Consider the following 12,836-nt stretch of genomic DNA (forward strand, 5'->3'; position numbering starts at 1 on the left):
ATCCTATCATAGTGGTCCTCCCCTATAGCCTCCTTCTGTGGATGAGGAGGATACTGGGCAAGCCAATGACAGATAAAAATTCAGCTAAGATAACTCCAAGGTAACGCAAACTGAAAAGAACAATTTGAGATAATCATGCACACTGACTGGCTCTAAATTAACTGAATCCACTCAGGAAAGACTGAGTCTTCATTGTGTATAACTAAAGAAACATAGCTGTTCATTATGCAGTGGTGGCAAAAAAAACAAATTATGTTAGGTTTTATTAAGAAAGGGAGAATATAAGAAAGAACAATATAATGTCTTTATATAAATTGGCTGTACATCCTGATCTGTAATACTGCATTCAATTCTAGTCAGCAAAAATATAATTCAATTAAAAAAGGGATAGAGCAGAAATAGAGAAGGTTCACAGAACAGCAACAATGATGATTAGAGGCATGGAAAGATTTCCTTGTGTGAACAAGAAGGTCTATGTAGTTTAGACAGGAAATCAACAGGTGAGCTGAGTCAGGTATATAAAATCCTTAATGGTATACAGGTCAATCATGTGCTCCTATTTACTCTCATAATAAGAAAGTGGACATCCAGTGATATTAACTCAAAGCATAACTACCTTGTGGGATTCATTGGTGCAAGATATGGCTAAAAGAGAGCTTTGTAGGATTCAATAAAGAAACAGATATTCACAGATATAAACAATGTCATTTGCAGGAAGACTACATACGGCAGATAGTTATAAGAGATCTAAAACCTCATTCCTCAGGGTATGAACCAACCATTAATTGCCGTGGGTCATGAAGAAACTTCTATGGAATTATTAGTGCATAATTGTTCCTTATAGGATTTTTTGTTTATTAAACTACACCTTCCTCTGAAGCATTTAGTACTGGCCACAGTTAGACAGACAGATACTGTAGATGTGGGCCACTGACCTGATCTAGTATGACTAGTAGCAGTACTAGTAGTAGTACCAATGCTTTCTATACAACTGTCCATGGTTTTGTGTTCATACATAGCAAAGTGAAAAAAAATAAAAATGGGTATTTCTCCTGCCCAAGGCAGGCTAGCGAGGAACAGACTGCACTTTCCATTCAAATATAATGGAATTTGCCTCCATCTGCACACTGCCTGTTAGAGGAGGAGTTAACATGGTACCAGCTGCAATGAAGCTGCTCACCCCTTTATTTCAACTGGACGTAGAAGCCATTGTCTTATTCCAGCAGATTGAATTCCAGGCTCATTGCTGCACAAGTTAGCAGATACACACCTAGGAATCAACAAGGAAAAATTCAGATGGAAATAATAATTTGGCAAATAGCTTATCAGCTGGAAACAAATCTTTTTCCCCCCAGAAAACAGAGTAATAAAAACAAGGGTTATAAAAAAAAATGTAATGGTAAGATGTTTTTTCTACCATTTCTATTTTGGGGGGAAAAAAGGATGTATTAAAAAAAAGAATAAACTGCCCAGTCTTTATTGTTGACTTGCCCTGATCTTACGACCTCCAATGTTGCTTTTGTTAGTGCTTGCAAAGGAAAGGAAATATTGTGACTGCTGATCATCTTTCCATTGTACGTGGAACCTTTGTATTTTACTCTCTGGATAAACATCCATTTGCTTGGGCAACACAAGGCAAATTCCAAAATAAATCTAGTGATGGCAAATCAGAACAACTGTGTACTGTCTTAAAAGAAGCTCTTCCATATCAAATCAAACACAGAGCCAAGAACTATTAATCAGCTTTTTTGATATCCTTCTTAATTGTACTCTCTCAAAATAAGTTCAACAATTATTAGTGAAAAAAATAAGTGACCTACTACATGAAAAAATATGCAGAATGTAATGTTGGGAATTATTCATCCCATATGCAGAAAGCTGGTAGGTTGTATTGTAGGTTTACAAAGCAGTTTAAAAAGACTTCTTTAAATTATCACTTAATATTGAATTATGTTTGACATATTAAAACTAGCACTTAATGAGTGCTGATGCAGAAATTATGAAAATGTACTCAGAAAATATGGTTCCTGAAAACACTATTGAAAAATGGCAGTTAACCCAGAGCAAAGTTTATGGTCAATGAAACTATCTCAGGGGAATGGTCAAGATACTAACGCCATACAGAGGTCAAATGGTGAAACAACAACAACTAAAGAGTGGTGATTCTTTAATACACAGTTGTGATTTAAAATAAAACTACGTATTCACTTATTCAAGACTCCATATTTCTAATCATAAAGCAATTTTTTTAAAATTTAGCTACAATGAAAAAAAGAAAAACCCCAAATCCAAATTTTGGAAACTGAACTGGAAATGGTTGGATTTGAGATCTAGAACTTCAGTTGTGTTCAGTGTAGAACCAGTACCTCAAATGGCCAGTTTTTATTCCTGGGATAAACTATAATGAGGACACAGTGGTTCATAGTACTTTCTCCCTTTATCCACCAAAGCCCCACCTCCCCCAAGAAGCTGGACATCCCTAGTTTTCTGCAACTCCCCACTGTTATCTTTGTGGAGGGAGATCTGTGGCCTCAGTACCACAATTGCAGGCCGTATATCTGGGGACCACTACATTAGCTTTATGAATGTTATCGGTACGTTATATGTATTGTAGTGGGCTAGGGATTGTATTCTACTCTATGGGGGAGGGTTAACATTGCTCCTCTAGGAATTAAAAATAGTCCCTTGACCCTCCCTCATGTAAGATACCAAGTATGAGCAGGGAAAGGTGCTTACGGAGGACAAGACCCAGGTGGAAGGGTGTTACTGAAGTGTGGAGACTGGATAGGAAAAGATGCTGTGGGAGGAAATTGTGTTAGTTTGAATGGGAGGGAATCACATGAGGTTGTGGTTGTGCAGTCCTCCCCATGAAGATACTTGAGGCCTTAGCAGACCACTATGTTTTCCTGTAGAAGACATCAGAGGAGACTGGAGTGCCACAGGAAATCATGGGGCCTCCATAGGTTGGGACAGTGTGAAGCCTGGGCTTGAGTCTAATATTGCTGAGGTTTTTTAAAATTAATTTTATTCCTTGTGTACTCCTACAAATAGGGCAAGATTTAAAGAGGGAAGGTATGAGCACTCATATATCACAGATTTAGATGCTGATAAGAAAATTAAAGGAACCAAAGGACATAAAGAGAAGAAATTCTTTAATTGCCTAAATACCAATGCTAGGATGCTGGTAACATAAGGAATTGCTCATTTTTTGGGCATAAATTCAGTCTAGTTGGTATTACTGAAACCTGGTGAGACGATTCACATGATTAGAATGTTAAAATCAATGGTTACACCCTATTTAAGAAGGATAAAGGGGAGAGGGAGTGGCACGCTATGTCAAAATGCCATTACCTGTTTCTGAATCACTGACAACTTGGAAGAAAATGATCTTGAATATTTATGGATCAATGTCCTAACAGATAAAGCACAAGATGGGGTATTAGTTGGTGTCTGCTACAGACCAGCAAAACATAGCAGGGAACAGGATGACCAGCTCCTTACACACTTATCTATAAAATATAGGGAAAAATGCTACATGATCATGGAGGACTTTAATTTGAGTGACATATTCTGGATGTCTCATGCTGCAGCAATAAAATATTCTTGGATTTCTAAACAGTATAGATGACAATTTCCTAACTCAAGAAGTGTTGCATCCAACATAGGGGAACTCTATACAAGACCTCATCTTAACATATAAAAAGGACCTGGTCACAAAATTAAAAATTAATGGTAGCTAAATACAAGTGATCATGACTTGATTATTCTGTTTGCACACTAAATATGTAAAGTCCAGACCAGTAATATATATACGTGGTACTTTAAAAGGGCCAGTTTCACAAAACTTAACACACTTATGAGCCAAGTCAGGTGGAAAGAGGAATTTAATCAGAGAAGTGTGAATTATAATTGGGAATCATTAAAAACACCGTACTATATCCCCAAAATCTCACAATTGAGGAAGAATGCCATATTGGTTAAAAAAAAAATCTACCTGGTTTAGAGAGGAAGTGAAGGCAAATATAAACAAATGGAAAAAAGGAGAAGTTGATAGTAGTTAATATAAATCAGAAACTAGGAATGGTAGAATATGGATAAGGAAAGCAAAGGGATACAAGGAGATATCTATGATCGGAAGAGTTAAGGACAGTATGGAGTTTTCTAAAAGTGTATTAGCAACAACAGGAATCCTAAAAATAGCATTGACCCATTACTAGATGAAAATGGTAGATTTATCAGTAGTAATGCAGAAAAGGCAGAGGTGTTCAATAAATATTTTTGTTCTGTATGTAGGTGAAAAAAAAAGATGAGGGAGTTATATCATATGATAACATTCTTTCCATTCCGCTAGTATCTCAGGAGGATGTTAAACAGCAGCTACTGAAGTTAGACATTTTTAAATCAGCAGGCTTGTATCCAAGAGTTTTAAAAGAGCTGGTTGAGGAGCTCACTGGACCATTAATGTTGATTTTCAATAAGTATTGGAACACTGGGGACGTTCCAGAATACTGGAAGAAAGCTAATGTTGTTCCAATATTTTAAAAGACTAAACAGGATTACCCATGTAATTATAGACCTCTCAGCCTGACACTGATCCAGGGCAAGATAATGGAGCAGCTGATATGTGTCTTGATTAATAAAGAATTAAAGAAGGGTAATCAATGCAAATTAACATGGATTTATGGAAAATAGATCCTGTCAAACTAACTTGGTACCTTTTTTTTGGATGATACTACAAATTTGGTTGATAAATGTGTGTTGAAGTCATGTACTTAGAATTCTGTAATGCATTTGTCTTGGTACTAACATGACATTTTGATTAAGAAACTAGAATGACATAAAATTAACATGGCACATATTAAATGGATTAAAAGCTGGCTAGCTGATAGGTCACAAAAATGCAACTTTAAATGGGAAATCATCATCAAGCAGGTGTGTTTCTCATGGGGTCCTGCAGGGATTGGTTTTTGGCCCTATGCTATTTAACACTTTTATCAGTGATCTGGAAGAAAACAAAATCACCACCAATAAAGTTTGCAGATGACACAAAAATTAGAGGAGTGATAAATAATGAAGAGGACAGGTCACTGATGCAGAGTGATCCGGATCGCTTGGTAAACTAGGCGCAAGCAAACAATGTGCATTTTAATACAGATAAAAATAAATGTATACAACTAGGAACAAAGAATGTAGGCCATACTTACAGGAGGGGGATTCTATCCTGGGAAGCTGCAACTCTGAAAAAGAATTGGGGATCCTGGTGGACAATCACCATAACATGAGCTTCCAGTGAGATATTGTGGCCAAAAGGATTAATGCGATCCTCAGCTGCACGAACAGGGGAATCTTGAGCAGAGGTAGAGAGGTTATTTTACCTCATATATGGCACTGGTGAGACTGCTGCTGGAATAATGTATCCAGTTCTGGTGTCCACAATTCAAAAAGGATGTTGATAAACTGGAAAGGGTTCAGAGAGCCATGAGAATTATTAAAGGATTAGAAAATATGTGGTATAGTGATAGACTCAAGGAGCTCAATCTATTTAGCTTAACAAAAGAGAAGGTTAAGGGGGTGACTTCATTAGTCCGTTAAGTACCTACAAGGGGAACAAACATGTGATAATGGGTTCTTAAATCTAGTTGGGAAAAGTATCACACAATCCAATGGCCAGAAGTTGAAGCTAGACAAATTCAGACTGGAAATAAGACATTTTTTTTAAAAACAGTGACAGTGATTTACCATTACAAATTTACAAGGGTCATGGTGGATTCTTTATCACTGACAATTTTTAAAACAAGATTGGATTTTTTCTAATACCTGTGCTCTAAGACGGCAGTTCTCAGTCAGGGGTCTGAGGCCCATTGGGGGGCCATGAACAGATTTCAGAGGGTCTGCCAAGCAGGGTCAGTGTTAGACTCTCTGGGGCCCAGGGTAGAAAGTCAAAGCCCCATTGTGCAGGGCTGAACCTTGCCACCCACAGCTCAAGCCAAAGCCTAGCAATTTAGCTTTGTGGGGGCCCTGTGACATGGGGCTCTGGGCAATTGGCCTGCTTGCTACCCGCTAATGCTGGCCCTGTTTTTTATATGCAGAAAACCATATTAACCATGGAACCAATGAAACTTGCCTAAATTTAACCAATGAAAGCCAAAATGGAGACCATTTTAGCTTGATATGGTCAGAGAGAGTACAATAACTTGGCAAGTGTAAAATACTCCATATCCCTATAGGTTAGGAAGTCAAAATCAAAGTTAGTTTGCTTTTGTCACATAAAAAAGACAAAGCTCCATTGAGGTTTTGCTAAAAAGCAAAACAAGGTAACCTGGGCCCAAGGGCCCAATTCTATAAAAGAAAGCACACAAAATAATACCCTAGCATCTTAACTGAAGCATTTACATTGCACACTCATTCTCACAATGCCTACTTTATGTATTAAAAACACAAAGACCTGTGCATACCTTAACAGATGCATACATTAAAGATATTGTTTAAATCAATGAACTTACTAATGCAATAATACAGCAACATAGTGTACAAGAGTGTACTGTGTTACAGGGACTCACTCATTCCACTGCGGTTGAAGTGATTACTTGTCTCTGACTTACCTAAACACTACTGAGCATATACTACAGTTGTTCTGTGTTTGTTATTTATAGGATAGCCAATAATATGATGAACATCCGATGAAGTGAGCTGTAGCTCACGAAAGCTTATGCTCAAATAAATTGGTTAGTCTCTAAGGTGCCACAAGCACTCCTTTCTTTTTTCCAATAATATTATAATCTTTGTTTGGAGGATATTCATATGTGTCTATGGGATTCCCAGAGCATCAGCTTGCAAAAAGAGCTTGTCTACACAGGGAAATGGACTAGCATATCTACAGCAGAAGAATGATTCCACTATGCTGGAGTGACTTTGCAGCATGGCCATTCTATTCCCGAGTGTCACTTTTATTCCAGAATAGTATGCCCACACAGGGGAGTTATAACACCATAGCTGTAGCAGAGTAATTGTTCCATTATAGCTGAAATTATTCCACTATAGCTAGTCCATTTTCCCATGTAGACAAGCCCTAAGAAAGTCACTGATATGATTTTCCATTACAGTAAGAGGAAAATTTGATTTTATGTAACTTTTCTCTTGATTGCTTTGTGATCCAATCAAGCCTCTACCCCACACAGACATGAAAAAGAGTGTAAGGCAAAGTTAAGGTTTGAGTGCATCTTACCTTTCAAGAATGTTAAGTTGGAAATCCAAGAAACATAGAGTTAAGCTTGGATTTCTCAAGCAAGGCACCCAAACTTTGCCCATGAGGAGACAAAAGCTTATCATCATCATTTCTTTGCATGTGGAGTGTTAAAGATATGCATTACATAACACTGGTTTTATGTTTCATAGACACATCTCTACTGTTACTACATTAATCTTTGCTTTTTTCATGTAATAATATAATGTAATAATCTGGGCATGCTAAATCAGCATATGGATCATTTTGTGTCTAGTGACACTTGGAAAATTGGATGCCACATGCCATCATAGAGATTGAGCCTATAAAGTGTTATGTGCCCTCAGCATTTGACAGGATTAGGTCCTTAATGATGAGTGAGTAAACGCTGCCTTCAATATACAGTTTGTCAAACCAGGAATTTGAAAAATTATTTTATATGTGCTACTTATGACTAACAATGTTGTGAACTGGCACAACCATTGTATGATTAAATGAACCTGTTTTTACGGTCACTGTGAAAATGAAACTTTAGTATGGATGGATAAGGAAGTACAAGTTTTTAATTTTCTAAATGCATCACTATGAAAGCAAATTTAAACAAGTTAGGATGCCTCATTTAAGAAGCACAACCTAACTCTGCATTTCCTTTTTTTGTTTTTACATTAGCATTCTTGAGGTAACATTCACTTAACCCAAATATATATGCCTGCAATCTCCATTTCACCTTAAAAGGTTCTGGGTTTTTAAAAAGAAACCTTAGGCTAGCTGGAGGAAGGTTCCTTTTTCCTATGAACTGAAGGGGGTCCAAAGATTGGAAGATATCCTGGAGGTCTCGAGTGAATGCTACCTGGGGCTGCTGGCTACAAAGTCTCCAAATAACCAGTGTCCTCTTTACCAGATGGGAGTGGGAAGTCCTGTAACTCTACAAGGGTACTCAGAATCAGGGATCCTCTCCTACAGGACACAACAGTTCCCTTCCTCTCAGCTTCCTATTGTACACAGGATTTGGGCTGTCCTCCTAAATCCTGCAGGAATGGTGGTGAGGAATAAAGCGGATTGGAAGGAGACCTGAAGTTCAGAAGAAGTGGAGTAGGAGGGGGAATCTCCTTATCCCTCCTTTTGCTCTCAAGGCCCCATGAAGGGGATCTCGGCATTTCCTCACTAGTCTCCAGGACCCATTTAGGGATTTCTGGTAAATGAAGATTCGCTCACCTGCTCATGCCAGCTTCCTTACATCATGAACCTTAGAAAGCTTGTGGCCTCCTGCTAGTGAACCTTGGGATGCTCATCACAGTCCCCTATTCCCACTGGCTTTAGCAGCTTCGCTTGGCCTCCAATTAGCCAAATTATGTTCATATGGGACTAACATAGGCAATGTTTTCTGAATAGGCAGTTATTCAGTATTTTATTTTAGCCTCATAATTCAGTGTGGCCCATACACTATTTACTGCACTTCATCCAAAGCCAGCACAGAATAAAGAATTATTAATTTCTTAAGGCTTTTTCTGTGGTGCTCTCAATGTAACACCTTAGTTCTTTACAAACATTAATGAATTTATCTTCACAATATCCCTGTGAGATTAGATATTATCCTCATTTTAGATGTGATGAACTAAGGGACAGAGACCAATGACAAAAATGTCAGACGTGTCTACTAATTTTGGGTGCCCAACTTGAGACGCCCAAGGCCTGGTTTTTCAAAGTACTTAGTATTTTATAGCAATGAATATGCTCAGACTGGAGCTACCATTCACATCACTTGTAATCATGAGCTCTTCACGCTTCTGCAAATTTGGCCCAAGATGTCTCTTGTTGGGCACCCAGAAAACAAGGCACACCCAATAAGTAGCTAACTGTGAAAACATTGGGTTTAGTGACTTGCCCAGAATCACAGAGGAACTACGTTACAAAGGCAGGGATAGAATCCAATTCTCTAGTGAAGCATTCAATTGTCTTAACCACAAGACCATCCTTTCCTCGTCCTGCAGTCCCCTGCCTTTTCACAGCATACCTTCCAACTTCTGCAATAAATGAAGTAAGGGTGCTAAAGACCATAGCCTCATTCACTACAAAACCTGGATTCTTCTAGAGAGCACAGTCCTTGTGTGCACTAAGTAAGTCAGGAGTCCAGCAGGTTTGGGATGGTTATATCCACAGCACAGTCCTCTGCCACATAAGATAATGGACTAACCAGTTGCAGTAGAAGACGATGTTCTATGTGGACCTGCTACTAGAGGGACATGAGACAAATTTTGTCAGTGGCTTTCACAACTATTTGGTATCTAGCAAAGGAATGTTGAGTCAAAAATAATGGGTTTAATTCCAGTGTGCTATAATGGTTAGAGAATCTTCTGCTCTTGTTCCCCCTAGCCTCTCCCTATCCCCTCCTGCTCCCATCCACCGTGCGTAGCTCTTGGCCCATCCCCACCCCTGCTGCCCCCACACCCAACTCCTATCCCTCTCCCTTATTCCCTTTGCTCTTTTCCCTCTGCCCCCATTAGTTCCTATTCCCCCATTCCCTTTCCCTCTTTTTGTCCTATTGAATCTTGCCCCTGTTGCCCTCTCCTGACTCCTCCTCCTGTTCCCCTCCCCACCAAGTTCTTAGTCTCATTACCAACCCCTCTGCTCTTTACCTCTCCGCATTTCACTAAGGCTGCTTCCTCCTTGCTCTTCTTGCAGTCTGAGCACCAGCAGGAGGAGCACTGACAGGACAGACACTCCGTTCCTGTGCCTGGCACCACAGTGGCATTGGTAACTGGTAGAAGCAATTACAGGGAAAGTCCTGCTCAGCCCATACAGCCCTGGGATGCTGCATGCTCCGTGCAGATGGAATCTTCATGGAATTTAGCTGCCAAACTCTAACAAACTGCTAATCACATGTAAACTTTTTTCAGAGGCTTATAACTCAAATAAATTTAGGCAAGTTTTCACAGGGGCAGCAAAAAATATAATCCTGGCACAAATGCAATCACCCTATCAAATTTCAAGTCTCTGCATCCAGGTCCCTCAAAACAAAGGATGTAAGGTTTTTTAATTGGCAAAATGTATTTTTCCTTAATCGCATTCTCAGAAATGGTTGAACTGTTTTAGCTGGAACTTTCCAAAATAATTCATTTTAAGACAGCCCAAACAGTTTACGTTTGCCGAAGTTAGAAGCAACTGAAAACAGGATTTTATATTGGAGAGTGTCAGGCAACCTTACTATAGGTATTGCTATCTTCATCACTTAGAATATATAAATGAATTTAGTGGTTATGAACTGACTGACCTGGAAACGTAAGTTCTTTAGCTAAACAGGCACAGCATGAGAAGTGCATACATACACACACCTCTTACTCCTCTATATTCTATACACACAGATATTATGTACTTCAGTTCCAACTCCTATTTTAGAATCCCCCGTGTTTCTTATATAGGACATATATTTGAGAGAACAAAAACTAAGCCTGTATTACTGTTTTCCCCACTCTTTAGTCCATTGTTTTTAACTCTAAAGTAAGTAAATGGAGAGAGCCTAGCCCACTGTGACTACCCCCAAAACACACTATATCCTCAAAAAGGGCAGAGAAATAATCCCGAAAGCCCACAAACACAGGTTTAATCTGCTGGCAGTGTAATTCATTTTTATTTTATTCCACTAGAAGTAAATCATCATCTCCCTTTTATTATCAGCAATAGGAACTGCAGAAGAAGGGGAGTTCCACCAGACAGAGCCAGAGAATGCCACTCTAAGGGCTGTATATGACTATTACTTAAGCTGGCAATTCTAACCCCAGTTGTAAAGATCTGCTTTACAAAGCCTGGAATGTAGACCCAACTATTATATATTTTTGATAAAGTATTTTGCTGAGTTATCAGTTGAATATTTACTAAAAGCTTCACCAGTAAGAGACAAATAAGGAATAGCAAGGGTTTTTTTGTTCTTTAATACAGCAGCACAAATAATACATTAATTTAAACATGGCTTATTACTGCTGATGCACACCACTGAATTTTAAGAGTTGGGTTTTTTATAAATTGTTTAGAAAATACACTCTTTAAATCAGGGATACTGAAATTAAGGTTCTGGAGCCACAAGTGGCTTCTTAATACATCTCCTGAGGCTCTTTGAAGTACATGATATTAAAACAGTATGGTTTAATTATTAACCAATCAGAACGCTTTTACTATGTTATTAAATAATTGTAGTTGATAGTCATTTTGCTGTGAGAATAGTTAAATATGTGTGTATAGAAAATGAAACAACGAATTCATGCTACTGTGGCTCTTTTGAGTAATGTTGATCATTAATTTGGCTCCTGAACCACTGAGGTCTGAGTATCACTGCTTTAAATTATGTACTAAGTTGTTGACATACTCTTTCTATTATAACACAGAAATGACACACAGATTATAACAGAACAAGAAAGACTGTCTCCAGAAACAACACTCTGAGACCTAGCTAAACTCTCAACTTGAAAACCCTTCCCTCCCTCCCTCCCTCCCATAAAGTACCCATCAAAGTCCAGGGTTATGTAAAATAAATTTTTGATTATACTTTGCCACTCAGAACTGAAATGAACATTTAGAATAACCAACAACTACTCTTAGTTCACACATTTATTAAACCAAACAGTGGTCCACAAACTTGTTCTGTACATTCAAGGAGGAAGAACACATGTATGCAAAGCAGAAGATCTAGGTTTTATTTCCAGTTCTAACACAGGGTGACCTTGGATACGTCACTTAACTCAGGTTATGTCTACATTAGCACTTTTGTCAGTCAGGGATGTGGGAAAAAAAAACAAAAACACAACCCAACTAACGTAAGTTACCCCGACAGAAGCACCAGTGTGCACAGCACTATGTCGGTGGGAGATGCTCTCCTGCCAACATAGCTACCGCCACTTGTTGGGGATGATTTAATTACACCAACAGGAGAGCTCTCTCCCGTCAGCATAGAGCAGCTACATGGGAGACCTTACACCGACACAGCTGCATCGGTACAGTTGTGCTGCTGTAAGGTCTCTAGTATAGACATAACTCAGTTTCTTCCTCTGTAGAATGGGAATACGGAGGCTATTACTATTTACTTATCTCACAGGATTGTTTTGAGGCTTACTTAGCTAATATTTGACGCTGTCAGATGATGGTTGCCTTGTATTTTCTACCCCCCCACTTTCACTTTCGTTCCGGGCTACCAATGTTCCATGCTTATGACATCAGAATCACTTCCATGATAGTGAAGTGTGACATCAGAAATAATGATACTAGTGAATGAACTGAGTAAAAGGAAAAATTTGATTATGGATGAACATATTTTAGTATTCAGCAATCATGGGAAAAGATATGATGGCTTTTGATGAAGTATTTTGTAATACTTGTCTGGGTGCAACCAAAGCAAAGAGTTAAATCTACAGCTCTGTCTTTAATTTACTGTTCTGAGAACCTTACAACACTTAGAAAAGCAGTGATTTGTATTATGGTAAAACGGTAAAAATGGAGTAAAATAATCCCTTGATAGAGTTATTCTTTTTAACCAGACACACCCCATAAACAAATGAGGTAAAAAGGCACCAGCTACTGCAAGAGATTAATAATATATCTGGAATTTTAAAACTACGCTAAAATA

At 38.5% G+C, this 12,836-nt stretch overlaps 1 protein-coding gene across 10 annotated transcripts in view; it reads right to left on the reverse strand.

Annotated features, from left to right (window-relative positions):
• The window catches only part of PKNOX1 (PBX/knotted 1 homeobox 1), a 68,210-nt gene that overhangs the window by 51,208 nt on the left and 4,166 nt on the right, over positions 1–12,836 (reverse strand). For 4 of the 10 annotated variants that reach the window (XM_073359631.1, XM_073359585.1, XM_073359621.1 and 1 more), the window contains exons 2-4: positions 5,205–5,457; positions 3,352–3,412; positions 1,181–1,270 (exon numbers count right to left, since the gene is read on the reverse strand). The exons of 3 other annotated variants lie outside the window; for them this stretch is intronic. The gene's annotated coding sequence lies outside the window, so the exon portion shown is untranslated. Of the gene's footprint in view, positions 1–1,180; positions 1,271–3,351; positions 3,413–5,204; positions 5,458–5,817; positions 9,607–12,836 lie in introns of those variants that run through there. 3 more of the 10 variants (XM_073359520.1, XM_073359536.1, XM_073359526.1) reach the window with 3 other exon arrangements.

Source organism: Lepidochelys kempii, chromosome 1, assembly GCF_965140265.1.
Source record: "Lepidochelys kempii isolate rLepKem1 chromosome 1, rLepKem1.hap2, whole genome shotgun sequence".
NCBI classification, from domain to species: Eukaryota; Metazoa; Chordata; order Testudines; family Cheloniidae; genus Lepidochelys; species Lepidochelys kempii.